Source organism: Hibiscus syriacus, unplaced genomic scaffold (genome assembly GCF_006381635.1).
Source record: "Hibiscus syriacus cultivar Baekdansim isolate YM2019G1 unplaced genomic scaffold, ASM638163v2 tig00000778_pilon, whole genome shotgun sequence".
Taxonomy (NCBI): domain Eukaryota; kingdom Viridiplantae; phylum Streptophyta; class Magnoliopsida; order Malvales; family Malvaceae; genus Hibiscus; species Hibiscus syriacus.
In genome coordinates, this window is record NW_024061825.1 from 2,460,416 (window position 1) to 2,481,636 (window position 21,221).

The 21,221-nt window shown below is 35.9% G+C and overlaps 1 pseudogene; it reads left to right on the forward strand.

Annotated features, from left to right (window-relative positions):
• Nucleotides 1–247: 247 nt before the first annotated feature.
• Nucleotides 248–21,221, forward strand: LOC120219177 (annotated as a pseudogene).

Consider the following 21,221-nt stretch of genomic DNA (forward strand, 5'->3'; position numbering starts at 1 on the left):
GAGATCGACTAGTAGAGTCCGAGCTTTTTAGAGTAGGGGTTCATCCAAATCTGAGGCCAGATAGTTTGCGTTGGTTTACATTGCTAGACATCAATAGGATCACGATGAGCCTGATGTGATTGTAGCTCATTCCTATGTATCGCATTCTATTTCTGAGGGTCTTAATATCCCTATTGAGAATACTGAGAATTCGGAGATAGTTCAAAGTCCTATAGGTCAGTCTATAGAGTTATATCATATTTTTAGAATGTGTCCTATAAAGATCCATAGGGAGATATTTCTTGCCGACCTGATGAAGTTACCTTTGGAGGAGTTTGACTTGATTCTTGGCATGGATTGGTTGAACAAGCATCGAGTTGATCTAGATTGTGAAACCAGGAGAGTTGTTCTGAAGACTCTGGATAACCGAAAGATTGTGATGATCGGGGAACGTCATGGATTCCTGACGAATGTTGTGTCGGTATTGGTAGCTGAGAGGATGATCAAGAAGGGTTTTGACGCGTTTCTTGCTTATATTTTGAACACTATGAGTTCCCGATCTGATATTTAAGACATCTAGATTGTTAAGGAATTTTTCGATGTTTTTTTGAAGAGTTGACCGGATTACCGCCGGATAGAGAAGTTAAGTTTGAGATTGAAGTTTATTTCTATTCCACCTCGGTTTCGATGGCTCCTTACCGTATGGCCCTAAAGAAGCTTAAGGAGATGAAAGTCCAACTCCAAAAGTTGTTGGATAGAGGATTTATTCGACCTAGTGTATCACCGTAGGGAGCCCCTGTAACACCCTAACTCGTACCCGACCCGACCCGGATACGAATCCGATGTGTCACATTAACTTTTCAAAATATATACTTTTACAAAATAACTAAAATTTAAGTTCACATTGAAAACAAAATTGAATAATTTACATTAATTACAATCGTACGATTTTATAAAACCGATCAGAGCAAATCTTGTTCAAATTTTTATTTAAATGCCAACTACATTCATTATAACAAAATACATACAATTCCATACTTTTCTGATATGATTTTCGAAAAGGAAAAACTGACATGTCTTTTCCCTCTTTGCTCCTTAATCTTCTCGAAACCTACGTGTGAAAACTCACACGCTAAGTCGATGACTTAGTGAGGCATATATAAAATGTTATGGACCTAGGAATGTCAAAAGGACTCACAACCCTCACTATCAACTTAGATGCACGTAAATCTACCTTCTGGAGAGTATACTCTTGAACCTTCACTAGAGACCCCCACATCGAAGCCAAGCTAGAGAAGAAAACTTCACTCTAACAATTAAGAGGGACTCCAAGAAAAGTGACTGAACAGAAAACCATAGACACATCATTCTCTAGAGATACAAGGCACACCAATCAAACAAAAAAATTTAACTCTTCAGCTTTGTTTCCCAAAGCATCCATTCTATCTCATTTAAACGAGAAGGTGACGATGCAGGGGTCTCTTGCATAGCCCAACTAACCACCTTTGCATTTTATTGTAAATGGCTTTCTAAATAACTCAATATCATAAGATGATTTGAAAATACCTGTTAGTTGTCACTTAATCCACTCCATATCTTTCAATAATATGAAGATATTTAACGAACTTCTTTTTACCCTTGAGACACTTTTATTCCAATTCAGACATCCCTCAACCTTCCTCCTGCTACCAACCAAAGAATTCTTAAACGATCTTCCATTGTAAAACTTGTTGAAGAAGGTTGCTTTATCTTCTAAGCTCCTGGGAGATTCCCCTGACCGTCTCTTAACTTTTAGACTCCTTCTTCAGTCAATTTTTTCTGATACCGACCCTTCTTGTATTTTGTAACCCTTATCGGTATCCTTTTCCCGTCGATCAGAGTATTATTTACCTTGTCGATGGCGTTTAGCAAATCCTTCTGACTCTCGAAATGGACAAAGACAAAAGTGACGTCTATGTATCTTGATTGGCCTCTTATTGATAAGAGGGATGAAGAACTTGGTAAACTTGCCATGGTGGTTGAACAACTCCCATAGTGCACTCCTAGGGACTCATCTACTAAGATTATCAATGAAAGCAATCCATTTTGCTCCAGTAGGGAGTGAACTGACTCTTGAACTCATGTTTTCCATGAAGTGTGGTGGATGAATTAAATGCAATGATAGGTTCCTTAACAGATGAAAGAGATTTTCTGAAAATAATTAGTGTGACTCTAGAGTTTCTAGGAGTCGCTCTGATAGTTTTCAAAAGAATAAGTTTCAAAAGGATATGTTCCAACTTTCATAACTAGCTTATACTTTTGAAAACAATCAGAGTGAGATTTTCTGAAATTTTACATGTAGGCTAGGGGATAAGGTCCAAATTGTATAAAACTAAGGAAAAATGAAAATCTTAATAACAAACATAACCCAAAATGAGACCTACTGGACCACAACTATTGAACATTCGAGCATGTGTAAAATACTTTATGCCCCCGAATCAGAATTCATTTACTGATATGTTATTGGTGTGCCACCATAAATTGTTTTTAATCATATCTTGAATAGGTTCTGTTATGCTTTGTTTTCTCCTATGTTTACATCATGACTACCAATTCAAGTGCTTGTGATTTGAGGGTGTCTAATGCTGGATACGAAGTTGTTTCTTAGTTATATCTGACAATTTTACTCATTTATTTAAGACATATGTTTTGGATGTTCATCCTTTCAACCCATAGATAGCTATGAGTGTGGGCTATAATAGAAGAACCATTGTCTGGGATGTGAGTTTCTAGCTTCTCTATGTTCTGTGAAGTATCTTTGGGTCTTCTTTGTTGCTTGTCGTGTTTTATTTTTCTTTCAATTGTAGATATGGGAAGGCACACCAATTCAAATATATGAAATTGCTCATTTCAAGTTGGTTGACGGAAAATTTTCATCGTAAGTTCACTTGGAGAATGCTTGATTAGAAACTTTTTAGTGTGTCAATGCTGTATTATTAAAAATTAAATAGATTTATTCATCTTATCAAGCATGCTTTAGCATCATGTTATTTTGTTTGACAGGATATACTTTATATGCATAAATGAATATGTTGCTTAATTCTTTAAAAGGAAAAGAATAGGTTGCTTAATGAGAATTGATAGTTTTCATTCCCTTTCACTATTTAACCATATAAGGTGTTGCTCTTCATTTTTCTTTTCAAAGTATCTAGACAAGGGGAAACATACTCTTTACTCCCTTCTATCCTTACTGTTGAAAACATTTTGATATTTCGATATAACAAATTAAGATAAATGAATTTTAAGATTTTCCAAATGATTTTCTAAGTATATTCGATATAATTATTCGAATATCAAAACATTACTCCAAATCGTTCAAAAATTATTTTTAATCCTTACTCAAGTGTAAAATTAAGTTTTAATCTTAAAACAATTTCAAAATAATTTTACAAAGTATTTCGAACCATTTCAAAGCCAAAAATTACAGATTGCTCAGAGGGAACCGATTCCCCCCCCCAAGGGGTACCGATTCCCCCTGAATGGTTTGGCTCCGACAATTCTTGAGTGTTCTTTTCTTTGTTCTAAAATTGTGCAAACAATCTACCTTGTGAGGATTTCCTTGTAAGTTTGCAAATTTGTATTGTTCTCTTTGGAATAGAGTGTTCTCAAGAATTTGGGGTATAATTCTTGAGGGTCTGTAAGGTTACTCTTTGTCCTCAAAAGAAAGACAAATTAGTGAATTTGTGGAAAATCCTTAGTGTGGATAGTTAAGGTAGTGGACGTAGACTTTGGTTGAGAAATTCGAACTACTCTAAAAATCGCTGTGCAAATTTCTTTCAATTTTTCTGCAAAATCTTCCACCAAAATTTTTATTGCCAATTCACCCCCCTCTTGGCCATATTCGTCAATCAATTAACTCAACAATTGGCATGAGAGCCTAACTCATTTTAAGGTTTAATCGCCTCTTGAGTCGATTCAGGAAGAGTTACATCGATAATTAAAGTCATCAATGGCCACTACATCAAACTTCGACTCCGGTCTCGATTCGATGCCCGTCAACAAGCCTCCTTTCTTCAATGGGGCTAATTATGCCTATTGGAAGAATAAGATGATGTACTTCATTCAAGCAAGTGACATGGGAGCATGGAATGCAATAGAAGAAGGATACATCAAGCCTCTTACTCATCCAAGATTGTAGAGTGAAGGAGAGACGAGAATATTCCAGCTCAACTCCAAAGCCATCCATATCATATTTTGTGCTCTTGGACCAGATGAATACGGAAGAGTTTCATCTTGTACAACCACCAAAGAAATATGGGACAAACTTAAAGTCACTTATGAAGGTTCCGATGAAGAGGAACAAGAAGTAGCAAACTTGTGCTTGATGCCATTCGGGGAAGATTCTAAGGTAACCTCTAACTCATCTGATTTTGATGATTTATCCTATGATGAGTTATTAGAGGAATATAATGGGTTGGCTATGGATTATGAGAAATTATTTTTAAAATATAAAAAAGATATTTCAAAATTGAAAAATGAAAATAAACTCATATCCAAAACCAACAACGATCTTGAAAGTAAAATCAAAGATTTACAAATCAAACTAGAAGAGTTTGAAAAGAAAAATTTAGATTTGCAAAATTTACTTTCAAAGGTCAATGATGATCATCAAAAGAAAATTGAAGATCTTAAAGCTTCTTTTGATAAAGTTGGAACAAAACATTTTGAAAATGGAGAAAATTCAAAATCCAACTTTGTTAGAAAAAGTTTTAAAAACTACAATCATAGAGGTCCCCAAAGAACCTCTAATGGAAAAATCGTTAGAAGTATATGGGTTCCTAAAGAGCTCATTACTACTAAAGATAAGGATATCCTACACAAATGGATACCTAAGGGGACTAGAATTTTGGAAACTAATTAATATGGGCCCAAAAGAATTTGGGTACCAAAATTTAGAAATTAATTTATGTTTTTAGGAAAATGAGCATTGCTATAAGGCACGGGAAACAAATTCAAACTCATGGTACCTTGATAGTGGATGCTCAAGACACATGACCGGAGACAAAAGCCGGTTCATTAAGCTTAACGCCAAAAATGGAGGAGAAGTGACTTTTGGTGATGATTCAAAAGGTCAGATTGAAGGTATTGGTACTATTGGTAATACCTCTTCCATACAAATTAAGAATGTTTTATATGTGAATGGATTAAAGCATAATCTATTAAGTATTAGTCAATTTTGTGATAAGGGATTCAATGTCATGTTTGATATTAATGGTTGTAAAGTCATTGACATTGCATCTAATCAGATTATGCTTGTTGGTCATAGAATATGAAACATATACATGGTGCATTTAAATTCTATTGATATGACTAATTTGTGCCTAGTTGCTAAGGATGAACATGATAGTTGGTTATGGCATAGGAGACTAGGACATGCTAGTATGAGTGTTTTGCAACGGCTAATTCAAGGTGATTTAGTTCGAGGGTTGCCTAAGCTTAAATTTGATAATGATAAAATCTGTGATACTTGTGCTAAAGGAAAACAAAAGCGAGTTTCTTTTAAATCCATTAATTACGTATCAACTAGTAGAGTATTACAATTGATCCATATAGATCTTTTTGGGCCAACTAAGACTACTAGCTTGGCTGGAAAACAATATGCATTTGTCTTGGTAGATGACTATTCTAGATATACTTGGGTTCTATTTTTAAGTACTAAAGATGAAGCATTAGAATATTTCATCACATTTTCAAAAATAATCCAAAATGAAAAAGGTTACTCTATAACTAGTGTTAGGAGTGATCATGACACTGAATTTGAAAATATTGGATTTATTGAGTTTTGTAATTCTAATGGTATTAGCCATAATTTTTCAGCACCTATAACTCCTCAACAAAATGGAGTTGTTGAGAGGAAAAATCGAACTTTAGAAGAAATGGCTAGAACCATGCTTTGTGAAAATAATTTGCCAAAATATTTTTGGGCGGAAGCCATAAATACCACTTGTTATGTTATAAATCGAGTAATGATTAGGCCAATTTTAAAGAAAACTCCATATGAAATTTTCAAAAATAAAAAGCCTAACATTAGCTATTTTCATCCTTTTGTATGTAAATGTTTTGTTTTAAACAACGGTAAAGAAAACCTTGGCAAATTTGATGCTAAAAGTGATGAAGGAATTTTTCTGGGTTATTCCTTAAATTCTAAAGCTTATCGAATATTTAATAAAAGAACTTTAGTTGTAGAAGAGTCTATATATATTGTTTTCGATGATAATCCCCTTCCGAGGAAGGATTCTTGTGTGAATGATGATGTAGGTGTTATAAATACAAATGACGTTAGACATGACGTTGGAGAACCATCATCAAAGGAAGAAGCGAAAAATGAGGAAACTCGTGATCCTCTTGAGAATCCAACCATTGAAGAAAGGGAAGTATCTTATCCAAGAGAATACAACTATGTCAAGGATGGTGAAATTATAGGTGATCCATCCAAAGGGGTAACAACTCGATCTTCTCTTAGAAATATTTGTAATTATGTTGCATTTATCTCATGCGTAGAGCCTAAGAATATTAAAGAAGCATTAAATGATGAACATTGGATTATGGCTATGCAAGAAGAGTTAAATCAATTTGAGAGAAGTAAAGTATGGACATTAGTTGAAAGGCCTAGTAATAAATCTACTGTAGGTACTAGATGGGTATTTAGGAATAAGCTTGATGAGAGTGGTAATATAGTGATAAACAAGGCTAGACTTGTTGCTCAAGGGTATACTCAAGAAGAGGGCATAGACTATGATGAAACATACGCTCCCGTAGCTAGGATGGAAGCAATTAGAATGTTATTAGCATTTGCATGTTTTCATGAATTTAAATTATATCAAATGGATGTTAAAAGTGCATTTTTAAATGGTTTTATAAAGGAAGAAGTGTATGTGGAACAACCTCCAGGTTTTGAAGATTCAAAATTTCCGGACCATGTTCTTAAATTGACAAAAGCTCTTTATGGTTTAAAACAAGCTCCTAGAGCTTGGTATGAAAGATTGTCAAATTTTTTAATTGAAAACAGTTTTTCAAAAGGGAAGGTTGACACTACATTGTTTTTAAAGCATAAAGGTAAAGATTTATTAGTAGTTCAAATTTATGTTGATGATATAATATTTGGTTCTACTAATGATGTTCTTTGCCAATAATTTTCTAAGCTAATGCAAAGTGAGTTTGAGATGAGCATGATGGGGGAGCTCTCATTTTTCTTGGGACTCCAAATCAAGCAAAGAAAAGATGGCATCTTCATCAATCAAGCTAAGTACGTCAAAGATATGCTCAAGAAGTTTGGACTGGAAAATGGCAAACCTCATGACACTCCAATGAGCTCTTCAACAAAGCTTGACTTAGATGAAGGAGGTAAATGTGTAGATATTAAATTATATAGGTCAATGATTGGATCACTACTTTATCTAACTGCAAGTAGACCGGACATTATGTTTAGTGTTTGCTTATGTGCTAGGTTTCAATCATGCCCTAAGGAATCACATTTACTAGCTGTTAAGAGAATCTTTAGATACCTTAAAGACACTCTTAGTTTAGGACTTTGGTATCCTAGAGACTCTAGCTTTAGCTTGCATGCTTTTTCTGATGCGGATTATGGAGGATGCAAATTAGATAAGGAAAAGCACCTCCGGTACTTGCCAATTCCTTGGAAATATGCTGATTTCTTGGTTTTCAAAGAAACAAAATTGTGTTTCATTATCTACTACTGAAGCCGAATACATTTCAGCTAGTAGTTGTTGTGTACAAGTTTTATGGATGAAACAAAAACTTTTTGATTATGGAATTGAAGTTGGTATCATTCCTATCAAGTGTGACAATACTAGTGTTATTTGTCTCACTAAAAATCCCATCCAACACTCTAGAACTAAGCACATTGAAATAAGACATCACTTCATTAGAGACCATGTCACTAAGGAAGATGTAGTTCTAGAATTTGTTGATACTTTGCACCAATTAGCGGATATCTTTACAAAACCTTTAGACAAGGAAAGATTTTGGACACTTAGAAGAGAATTAGGTTTGACCAACCTATCTTCACTTAGTGTTTAAAATAATTTTAGAACTTTAAAAAAATGCTTATAATAGTAATTTTTGATTGCATTCATTGCTATTAGTTAGGGGGAGTTTATGATTCTTGATGAAAAATTAATTTTATGTTCAAATATCGTTTAAAGATTAATTTAATTGTTTGAACATGATTAATTTTCAATATATGAGTTGCCAATACCACTAGAGAAAATTAATTTAGCATTTTGGGTGTTTAAAATCGGATTTTAGCATTTTGGTGCAGAGGGAATCGATCCCCCCATGAGGGAACCGATTCCCCCTTTGAAGGGGAACTGATTTCCCCCACAGGGGAATCGATACCCCCCTGGGGTTCTGGTTATACACGGGCAGAACCCTTCAAAAATCCTCAAAACCCTCTTCTTTTCTCTTTGCCGCCTATCACCCTCTACACTCTCAAATCTCCATCTTTGCCTTAAATCAACGTTTTTAATCGGAATTCACTTCAAATATCATCTTCTAAACCTGTTGGAATCATCAAAAACGTGCAAACTTCATCTAATCTCACTCAAATCCGAAATCCTTCAAGGTATTTTTCCAAAAACTTATATTTCATCAATTTATGAACATAAAACTAGTTTTAATTAGTTATAGGTTAAACTTTAGATCGGGCATTGATTGTTTAGTGATTAGAAACTAGATATTACAACTAATTTCATCAAAAACACAATAATTTTCCAAAAAATTTTAAATTTTCGAAATAAAAAAAATGTTGATTTTCAAATTATTGTGTTTTGATTGAATTATGTTGTTGTTATGAAAACTATATATATATATTGTTTCTCAAAACCGTATTTTTCAAAAAGTTTTCAAAACACTTTGCCTATTAGGATTGATTTAGAGAACCTTGAAATATTGAGGACTCAATTGAGTTTTGGGTTTGATTATATTGCATACATGTGTTTAAATTTGCAGGTTACATATTCTATTCTGATTCTTAATCCATGCCAAATCCTAAACGACCTAGGACATTGTCTAGTAGCTCAAGTCAAAATCGACCTCTTATTCCTCCACCCAATCTAAATAACCCAAATATGATCATTATGAACTCTTGTTTCAACGTACCTGATTGTGGACAAAATCTATGCCATATGTACCATACTTGTTTTGAGTCATACAAAATCTGGGAATAGCGTATCCCTTCGATCCAAGCTATAGAAGATATGGACTTCCAATATCTTCCTACTCTTAAACCTAGAAGTTTGATAAACTCTTTAAACTCAAACCTTTGATTTATCATCAATTAGTCTGCATTTTTCTATTCCAATGTGGTATGTGTCCAAAACGAGCGCCGATATGAAATTATAGGAATTCGATCCTATCTTTTAGGACAATTCATTTTTTGATTCCGGCACAATCGCTACTCATTTTGGACTAGATAACTCAGGTTTAATAAAAAAGGAGATTGTGGATTCACCCTACAAGTCTAAGGATAGTAAGAGTACTCTAAGAACTTATCGTGATAGATTCCCTTATTACATGATCTCTTGGTGGTTTAGACCATCCGAATGTAGGTACTCCTCCCTTAGGAACATAGATATATGGTGGATATACTGTATCCAACATAAAAAGAAGATTAATCTGCCACAGATCATCTTTAGTGAGTTTCCATAAACACTATTCCTTCCAATAATATAGAAACCTTGGTTTATGGTTGTCTCCTTAGTAATTTGTTTATCAAACTCGGTCTTTGGGTCAATGGGTTTATCGTCCCGAACTCATAACTTTTAATTGTGAAACATTTTGATGTTCATGGATTGTTTTATTTTGGGTGTTTGAACTTGTTGGATAATTGGATATTTGAACTTACATGCTTATATATTTAGTTTGATTTTCACTTTCATTTTGAGCTTAATGATTATTTTTGCATCATTTATATATTAGTTGCATTATGACCAATTTTTTGTCATTTCACATTAATTATGAATATTGATTATGGAACTAATGGCTAACGTTTCTCTTGCTTGTGATCTTAGCAGCTTAAACTATATATATAATCAATTGGCTAAATGATTTTGAAACCTTGTTTAAATTCTTTAAAATGTCCTTTTGATTTAAAAAAAAGGGAGAAGTGTTAAATGTGTTTTAAATGATAAATGAGAGAAGTGTTAGAGTAAGGGGGAGGAGTAATTTCAAAACCTGATTTCAAAATCTTAAAATTACTAAAATGTTTTGTTATATCAAAAAGGGGGAGATTGTTGAAAACATTTTGATATTTCGATATAACAAATTAAGATAAATGAATTTTAAGATTTTCCAAATGATTTTCTAAGTATATTCGATATAATTATTCGAATATCAAAACATTACTCCAAATCATTCAAAAATTATTTTTAATCCTTACTCAAGTGTAAAATTAAGTTTTAATCTTAAAACAATTTCAAATAATTTTACAAAGTATTTCGAACCATTTCAAAGCCAAAAATTCCAGATTGCTAAGAGGGAACTGATTCCCCCCCAAGGGGGTACCGATTCCTCCTGAATGGTTTGGCTCCGAGAATTCCAGTATGCTCGGAGGGAACCGATTCCCCCCCAGGGGGTACTGATTCCCCCCTTGTATAACGGTCGAAATATTTGAATGTTACACTTAGGGAACCGATTCCCCATAGGGGGTACCGATTCCCCCCACGCTCCAAACTGTTTTATTAATTATTTTCACACTAAAATGGCTATATTATCTTCTCTAATCATCCCCAACGTTTAGAAATGATTCAAGGTGTATTTAAGCAAGCTTAGAAGCCATTGATCAACAACAACAAACATCAAGCTACTAGAATCAAGAGAGAATCAAAGAGAAATCATCAAACCTCAAGTTTGAGCATTTCAAGCCTATTTTTTCATTCAATATTCATTTTGCTTTCAAGAACACTTATTGTGCTCAATTGTGTTCATTCTTGAGTGTTCTTTTCTTTGATCTAGAATTGTACAAACAATCTACCTTGTGAAGATTTCCTTGTAAGTTTGCAAATTTGTATTGTTCTCTTTGGGAGAGAGTGTTCTCAAGAATTTGGGTATAATTCTTGAGGGTTTGTAAGGTTACTCTTTGTCCTCAAAAGAAAGACAAATTAGTGAATTTGTGGAAAATCCTTAGTGTGGATAGCTAAGGTAGTGGACGTAGACTTTGGTTGAGAAAGTCGAACCACTCTAAATCGCTGTGCAAATTTCTTTCAATTTTTCTGCAAAAGCTTCCACCAAAATTTTTATTGCCAATTCACCCCCCTCTTGGCCATATTCGTCAATCGATTAACTCAACACTTACCCTACCCTGTCTCTATACCCCTTATTCCACTGTGATCCTTATGACCTTTTATTGGATTGCAAATTAAGTATTGTCATTCAGGTGGATTGCAAACTTTATCTTATCCTTATTTAAATTACATTTGAATCTTTATGAGAAGTCTTCTCCCTATGTTTTATATTGCAATATCATAGTTACTATATCTTATTACACTTCACTGTATTTGTAAAATAGGGATGGGACATCCATTATACTTTCGATGATGTTGGTCAATTATACATACTAAATACATGCCAAGGGGAATCTCAGAAGGATGCCAAATATGATTAGGTACCTTGCATTTTAACTTGTTATATTTCATCTGGTTTTATTACGAGTCGACTAGTTTCAACAGCTTTTAATTGTACTTACTCTGTGTGTACTTCATCAATAGTTCTTTCTGGGTGATTGTCGACCACTTAACATGACACCTCTAGGAATTCACTTGATATGGTTGGTTGACCATTTTTTAACTTTTATTGTTGCACCTTTCCTTTATATAGTGGCCTTGCATTTAAAATATTGTGAAGTTAACCTAATGTTTCTCTATTAGCGCCATCATCTTAAAGCTTAAATTAATGTTTGGTTCATTGCCCTTGTGTCAATCTTTACTGTGGAATTGTTTCTTTTTTTGTTCGAAGTATTTTTATTTTCTCTTTACTATTCCAGCTCATAATTTGTATGGCTCATGCATCCACATGTGTATTTAGAAAGAGAAGATGCTGGAGCATATCGAAGTTTATGTTAAAAAATGTGTTCTGGCTTATATACCATCAAAGATTTCAAAATCATTTCTAGACATGTGGGTCTAGCAGTTTTGTCTTTCTACACCTTTGTAAAGAATATATTTTCTTTGCCTCTAAGTACATAAAGATGCTCATATTCTGTTGGAATTCCTAGAATCAAGGAATAACATCTTTTTTTCTTAATTCTAGGAGTTTGCCTTATGTAAATAGTCACTAATCTAATTCCCTGATCTTAGGAATCATTTTTTAACTTTGAGTAGTTCTTTCTTATAAATTGTAATTTACGTTTAGAGTAATAAAGTAAGAATTTCATTTCTTCTCACATTTGTTCATGGCATCAGAGCTGTAAGACTCATTCGATCCTATTATGATCTTCCTCTACAAATTATTCTTGCGTTGTTTTCTTCCTATGGTAGAACAACCAGAAAATCTTTCCGAATCTGAAACCTCACATGTTACCCAAACATAAATTAATCAATCCCTCTTGGTGACTTGAGTTCCTCTCTTATAATCACCAACCACCATTTAGATGGAAAAAATTTCCTACAGTGATCTCAATCAGTTCTAATGGTTATTCGAGGCTGTGGGAAATTAGGATGTATCAATGGAGAAATTCCCCATCCAACCATTATAGACCCTATTTACGCTACATGGGAACTCAACAACTTAATCGTGATGGCCTGGTTAATTAATTCGATGGAAAGCCACATAAGCCATACCTATATCCTATTCAAGACTGCAAAAGAAATGTGAGATGTAATAAAGGAAAACTATTCTGATATGGGAAATGTTTCCCAAGTATTTGAGATCAAATTAAAACTGAAAGACATTAGACACGAGATGCTTGAGGTAATTCATTACTATAATAACTTGAAGATCTTGTGGCAGGAACTCAACATGTACTATGAAGCAGACTGGGGTGAAGGCTTGGAACAATCCAAATTTAGAACACATCTCAACAATGAGTGACTCTATGATTTCCTTTCAGGACTGAATCGGGATTTGGACGAAGTTCATGGATGGATTTTAGGTAGAACTCCTCTTCCTATCATTGGTGAAGCTTTTACAGAAGTTCGAAGAGAGGAAAATCGTCGTCGGGTTATGATGTGAGATAATAAGGACCTAAAACCAGTGACTACCACTGGACATCGTCTTGTTGAAACCTCAGCCCTTGTATCTAGGGGTCCTCACTTCCAAAAGAGGAGTGATATCAGTCAAAGTCAAACAGGAGAACGACCTTGGTGTAGCCACTGCAACCGCACTAGTCATACGATAGAAAAATTCTTCAAACTCAAATGGATACCCTGGAAACACAAAAATTCAGAAAGAGACCAAGGCTCTTGTATCATCCAACACTTCATCTTCTACAGAAAATACCTTGGATGTCTGCCTAACCAAATCTCAACTCGAAGCCCTACAGAAGATACTTGAAACATTCATTGCTCATGGATCCTTGGCTATTCAAGGTACTGCTTTTAATATTACTTCAGATTCAACTAATCATTCCGCTTGGATCCTGGATTCAGGTTCCTCCGACCACATGACAGATAACTCATCCCTGTTCCAAACCTACATCCCTTGTCACAATCAATCTCGTATCCGAATAGCTGATGTTCATGCTCGCCTGTTGCTGGAACTGGGGCATTTTAACTCACTGAAAAACTTTCTCTTGACAAAGTCTTACATGTCCCAAATTTATCCTGCAATTTACTGTCAGTTAGTAAACTAATTGAGGATAATACTTCTCTTTTTGATTTTTCTGCTCGTGGTTGTGTTGTACAGGAATAAAAATTGGGAAAGATGATTGACACTGCTAAGGTTGATGATGGACTCTACATATGGAATAAAGACAATAAGAAAGGAAGTTCGACATTATCTGCTTCGCATTAAGACACAATTATGATATGGCACCAAAGGGTAGGACATCCAAACTTCTTGTACATGAAGTATTTATTTCCATTGTTATTTCGAAATAAAAATCCAAATTCCCTAAAGTGTGAAATCTGCCAACTTTCAAAACATACTCGTGTTCCTTATACATTAAAACCTTACATCCAATCCAAATTTTTCTCTTTAATACACAGTGATCTATGGGGGGTTAGCCGAGTGAAAAATATTACGGGGGCTAGATGGTTTATAACATTTATTGATGACCATACTAGAGTTTGTTGGGTTTATCTCCTCAAAGAAAAGTCTGAAACACCCAAAGTATTCCAAAAATTTCATTCAATGATTAGAACCCAATTCAATTCCACCATACAAATGTTCCGTACCGATAATGGAAAAGAGTACTTCAACTCGATTTTAAGTCCTTACCTTGCAGAACAAGGCATCATACACCAAAGCTCTTGTCTAGACACACCACAACAAAATGGAATTTCGGAAAGGAAAAATCAAAACCTATTAAATGTTGCTCGAACCCTAATGTTTACCACAAATATCCCAAAATACATATGGGGAGAGGTTGTTCTTACCGCATGCTACCTAATCAACCAAATTCCATCCAAAGTCCTTAAATTTCAAACACCTCTAAATACTTTTCAAAAGGTTTTCCCTCTTTTTCATGTTCCAACCTTACCGATTAAATTATTCGGGCGCAAAGCCTTTATCCATAGCCATCAACCTAACTTATCGAAACTTGACTCTCGTGCTCATACTTGTGTTTTTATTGGCTACTCCCCTACGCAAAAAAGGGTACAAATATTACTCACCTACTTTGCATCGTGCATTTGTTTCTCGAAATGTAACCTTCTTTGAAATAGAACCATATTTTTCAGCAACTCATCTTCAGGGGGAGATTCTCAATACAGATGAGAACCTCAATACCCTCCTTATTACTCCACCACCTGATCCTAATCTACCACAAAATTTTCATACAAATAAAATCCTCATAATCCCCTCACAACATCCCCCTTCCCAGCAGCACAATGATGATCATAGTATGCATAAACAATAACAACAACAGCTTTCTCCTGAAACTCAGCAACTCTGTGCTCTTGAACTCCGAGTTTATTCAAGGAGTCATTACTCTCCTGAAACTGGCATAGCAGTGCCAAATTCATCTACAACCGTGGACTGTTCTACATTAAAGGTAACCCTTGATTCTCCATCTATTGATCTCCCAATTGCTATTCGAAAAAGTGTAAGGACCTTCACCCAACACCCTATCTCTCGATTTATGTCTTATAGAAATCTATCCAAGTCGTACAAAAACTTTGTGACAAATATTAACCAAGTAAAAACTCCAAGGGAGGTGAAGGAAGCTCTTGAATCACCCGAATGGAAACATGATATAGTGGAATAAATGAATTCTCTCAAAAACAATGGAACATGAGAAATCTCATATATGCCTAAAGGGAAAAAACAGTAAGATGCAAATGGATTTTTACCACCAAATTCAAAACTGTTGGAACTATTGACAGGCATAAGGCTCGACTTGTGGTAAATGGATTCTCACTCAGACATATGGGATCGACTATGATGAGACCTTTGCATCTTTGTCAAACTTAATATTATTCAGGTTCTTCTGTCACTTGCTGCAAATCTTGATTGGCCTTTGACTCACTTGGATGTTAAAAACGCCTTCCTAAATGGTGAATTGGCCGAGGAAGTATATATGGACATTCCATCAAGATTTGAAGAAGAAAAAGACCATGTATGCAGGTTAAAGAAATCACTATATGGGTTGAAACAGTCCCTAAGAGCCTGGTTTAGTCGATTTTCCAAGGCTATCACCAACATGGCATATACCCAAGGACAGGCTGGCCATACCATGTTCTACAAACATTCAAAGGAAGGTAAATGCTCCATCCTTATAGTCTATATTGACGATATCATTCTAATAGGAGATGATTCGAATGAAATCGGATGCCTAAAAGAGTTCCTTAGCACTGAATTTGAGCTTAAGGACTTGGGAAATCTAAAATACTTCCTTGGAATGGAAATAGCAAGGTCTCGAACAGGTATCTCCATCTCTCAACGAAAATATGTCTTAGATTTACTGAAGGATACTGGCATGTTATGTTGCAGACCTGCAGAGACCCCAATGGAATTCAATCTGAAACTTGAAAACAATGAAGATAGAGAGGAAGTAGACAGTGGGAGATATCAACGACTTGTGGGAAAACTTATCTATCTATCTCACACTCGTCCTGACATTGCTTTCAATATGAGTGTTATTAGTCAATATATGCATAACCCAAGGGAGAAACATCTAGAGGTTGTCTATAGGGTGTTGAGATACTTGAAATGAACCCCAAATAAGGGCCTATATTTCAAGAAAACAAATAACCGATATGTAGACATCTACACAAATGTTGATTGGGTAGGTTCGATGAATGATAGAAGGTCTACAAGCGGTTATTGCAGCTACGTGTGGGGTAACCTTGTGACGTGGAGAAGTAAAAAACTATATGTTGTAGCCCGCAGTAGTGCTGAAGCTGAATATCAAATTGTGTCACATGGTATATGTGAGGGAATTTGGATACAACGACTAATGAGGGAATTAAAAATTCCTCACACCAGACCTATGAAACTATACTGTGACAATCAGGCAGCAGTGAGCATAGCATACAATCCGGTTCACCATGATCGTACCAAACATGTAGAAATATATCGCCATTTTATCAAAGAGAATATCGAATCAGGGGAAGTATGCATAACCTACCTACCAACTAAACAACAAATTGCAGACTTGTTTACCAAGAGCCTAAACAAGAACATGTTTGAAGATCTCACTAGCAAGGTGGGTTTGATGAACATCTATACACCAGCTTGCGGGGGAGTGTTGGAATTCCTAGAATCAAGGAACGATATCTTTTTTTCTTAATTCTAGGAGTTTGCCTTATATAAATAGTCACTAATCTAATTCTCTGATCTTAGGAATTATTTCCTAACTTAGAATGGTTCTTCCTTATAAATTGTAATTTACGTTGAGAGCAATAAAGTAAGAATTTCATTTCTTCTCACATTTGTTCATATTCCATCCCTAATATTTTGCACGGAATGAACCTGGTAACTGAGTTTCAGGTAATTAAACACTACATTTTCATCGCTGAAATTCTGATGATTTGACATTGTAATTCAGGAAACTCAGCTTACTACGTATAGGCGGAATATGCAAAATCTTCTTTGTGACTCAGGTTTAACTCTACTCATACCTGCCCCAAATGATTGATACATTTTATTCCATTATCCGTCCTCTCGGTTAATTATTGCTTGGGTTTGGAAATTTAAGGGATGATATCATACACAGAACCCTATCAGACCATGTACCAGAAGAGACGATTGGGTGCTTTAGGTTTGGAGTGGAAGCCTTGTGCTTTGAACCTTTCTGTGGGACCAAACTTCACTCTAGACCAGGATTACCAAATCCCGCCCTTAGCAGACTTAGATGCAATCGCTGCTCCGCTGCCAGTATTCGATGTCATGGATTGGGAACCAGAAATTGAAGTGCAAAGTGATGATAATGATTCAGAGTATAATGTCATTGAGGAGGGGGCCAAGGAAGTTTAGGTTCTCTCTCTGGTGGTCCTGAGTGTAGTACAGAAGACAGTGAGGTTGATGGTACTCATAAAGATGCCCTTCCGATCAAAAAGGAAAAAACTGAAGGCTGAAGTAAGTTTAATATTTAACATTTTTAGAGGCTCTTGGTTAACTTGAATTTTCCTCCACTGCAGATTGAGTTTATGACATCTTCTGGTAGGCGTGTTAAAAGAAGGAATTTAGATGAATGTGATGGCAACTCCTTCAGTAATGGCCCTATTAGGAAATCAAGAAATGGACGGAAAGCTTTACGGAGAAAGCCTTCTACATCAAAAGCATCTTCAAAATCATTGAGACCTCGAAGAGCTGCTGCACGCAACGCTTTACACTTCTTTTCTAAAATAACTGGAACATCAACTGATGTTGAAGATGAATATGATTCTGAAGGTGACTCATCTGAGAGTGAATCTATGATACAAGATTCATATGTTGAGAGCGATGAATCTGATGGAGATTTGCCAAATGGACAAATCAAACTTTCAAAAGGAAAAGAAGTTTTCTTTGGTGAATCTGAGGATGTTGCCAAAACCAATGCACTTCCTGAATCTCATAATGCTGGGAATAGGAGAAGATTCGTCCTTAAATTGCCTGCCCGGAATCCAAACAAACTTGTGCTACCTGAAAGCACAATGGAAAGAAAAGTTGACATACAAGAAAATTCAATAGGTCTGTCGTGGAAAGCTTCTGAAGAAGCTACTGAAGGTGGTGTAAAACATATAAGCTCTCCAGATATGGGGAGTTCTTCTGTTGATGCTAACAATACCGTGATTTGTAGAGTAAGTGGGCAATCAGACAAGGTTGAAGATAAAGATGGGGGACATGCGACAATTAAGTGGGGAGGAGTTAAGGCTCGTACTTTCCAAATGTATGAAATTGGGTGAACCTGTGTTATCAGATGCATATGCTGGATCCACGCGATGGCTTGGTGACCATAAAGAAAAAGGAAATGTTGCCAATGGATATGTAGAACCAGAAAAGGCTGGTGCTACTGTATCCCTGGTTACAGATATCAAAACTTGCAAGGAGGATATGATTGGTAAGGTGACAATGTCGGGAAGAACCTTGGGAGTGAAGTGGAACTTCGTGATGATCCAACTAACGCTGAGGACCATTCAGGTCCTAGTGAACATATAAAATATCCTGATTCACCAAAATGGGTTAACAGATCTTCCGAGGATATGTATACCCTAACTTCTCATCAGAATGAACAGCCTTCTGAGGTAAAAGAGGGTCATATGCCTATTTCAACTAAGTTAAGATTTTTGTCAAAAAGTACAACTATTGACAATGAAAATCCTGGGCTGAAACTGAAACTTTCAAGAGGTCATGCGAATGGTGGAAATGCCACTTTAATTGATAGCTCCTCAGAGAGGGCAAAAGACATGGTTTCAGAGGTACCCTTAGTTGATAGATTCAATGATATCTGTTCAGATAATGAAGCTGATGGGTTTAAAGAATCAGATGCCCAAGTTGATAGAATTCCCATATCAACTCCTACCAGATTCAAAAAAGATGTATAATGTTGTTTATCGAAGATCAAAGACACCGAGAGATAGGTCCAATTCATAAAATACTGGTGCCATGGTAGAAAGCACTACAATTGAATCCAGCCTTGACAGAAGTGTGATAGGGGACCTCCATGAGGGTTCAACAAATGGGGCTCCCATTAAACAGACCAGCAGGTTGAAAGGGCATGAACTTCAATCAGAAGATGTGCATAGAAGCACCTGGGGTAGTTATACAAATGGGTCTCAACTTCCAAGTGAGGAATGGGGATCAAGTTCAAGAATGGCAATTGGATCGAGGTCTACTAGAAATAGAAGTAATTCCTATTTCAATGACCCTAGTCCAATACGGAAACCCAGTCAATCAGCCAGAAAAGGGTCATGGTTAATGTTGACAACACATGAGGAAGGGTCTCACTATATTCCCCAACTAGGTGATGAAATTGTATACATGAGACAGGTAAGATGAAATACTAATTATTTTTATATGTTCCTGTTATACTGTAATTTTGACGGTTGGTATCTTTAGTTACAAAGTTATTTACATTTGGTAGCTTCTATTATTCAGGGACATCAAGAATATGCAGCTCATATTGGCTTGAAGGAAACAGGACCTTGGACTTCATCTAAAGGAGGGAACATGTTAAGGGCAGTGGAATTTTGTAGAGTTGAAGGGCTTGAATATTCTACGTCTCCGGGGTCTGGGGATAGTTGCTGTAAATTGTCGCTCAAATTTACAGACCCTTCTTCCAGCATGTTCGACAGATCATTTAACTTGACTTTACCGCATATGACTAGCTTCCCCGACTTCTAGGGCCGTGGCTGACCCGGCGCAAACTGCACGACCGTGCAGGGCTCCCAAAAAAGTCAAAAATATATATATATATAGTGGCGTTTTTTAAAAAAAGTCACTATTATTGTGGTTTTATTGATAAAACGCCATTATAGATGGATCTATCGCGACGTTTGTCAAAAAAATGCCACTATTGTTACCTCGAAATCGAATAAATCTAAAAAATAGGGACCCTTTATAAAAATTTATACAGAGCCCAAAAACCTAGCTACGACCCTGCCGACTTCATTGTAGAAAGAACTCGCTTTGATGCTGCTATGAATAAGGAATGGGGCCCCAGGGATAAGTGCAAAGTCTGGTGGAAAGATGACAGCGAAGATGGTGAAAACTGGTGGGAAGGCCGGATTTTGACTGTGAAGCCCAAATCTTATGAATTTCCTGACAGTCCGTGGGAAAGCTTAACTGTTCGGTACAAGAGCGAGCCCAAGAATCCACAACTTCACATTCCATGGGAACTCTTAAATGCTGATATGCAGTGGGAGCAGCCTCATATTGATAGTAAGATCAGAAATAATCTACTTTCGGCCTTTGCCAGATTGGAGAAATCTTCACGCGAAGCTAAGATATCTGGCAAGATATGAGTTTTATCTTTTTCCTGAACTTCAAGTAATTAATGAAAAGTACTGGATCACTATCCAAGCTTGAAATTGAGACCTGCCATATCACTTATCACTCAAGCCAAGTTCAAGCGACACTTTTGCATTGGGTTGAGTTCTTATGAACTTTTGCTTTAAAATGTTGCAGGATCACTACGCAGTAAATAAGTTGAAGCAAGTTTCACAGAAGTCTAATTTTACAAACAGGTAAATCTTAAGAGTTGTGTTTAACATGCTTATATGAATGTTGTTCGATCACAAGTTATTAATAGGGTCAGCATTTCTAAACATGGAGAGAAATGCGCTAAAATTGTAATTAGATTTGGAAAGGGTTTCCCCTCCCACCCTCCTTACCTACAAAAACCCCGTGGCCTCGAGGTCTAAGATGTGACTGAATGTTTGAAATCGCGGTGTTTTGGCCGGTACCCTGTGCCATTATCAATCGATGTTATTCACTGTAGGTTGGAGAACAACTATTATCGAACTTTAGAAGCACTGCAGCATGATTTTCAGGTCATGCTGTCGAACGCAGAATCTTACTTTGGTAGAAATGCAGAGCTCTTATCTAAACTCAAACGCCTGTCCGAGTTCTTTTCGCGGACATTTTCATCTTTGCACCCTTCGTAG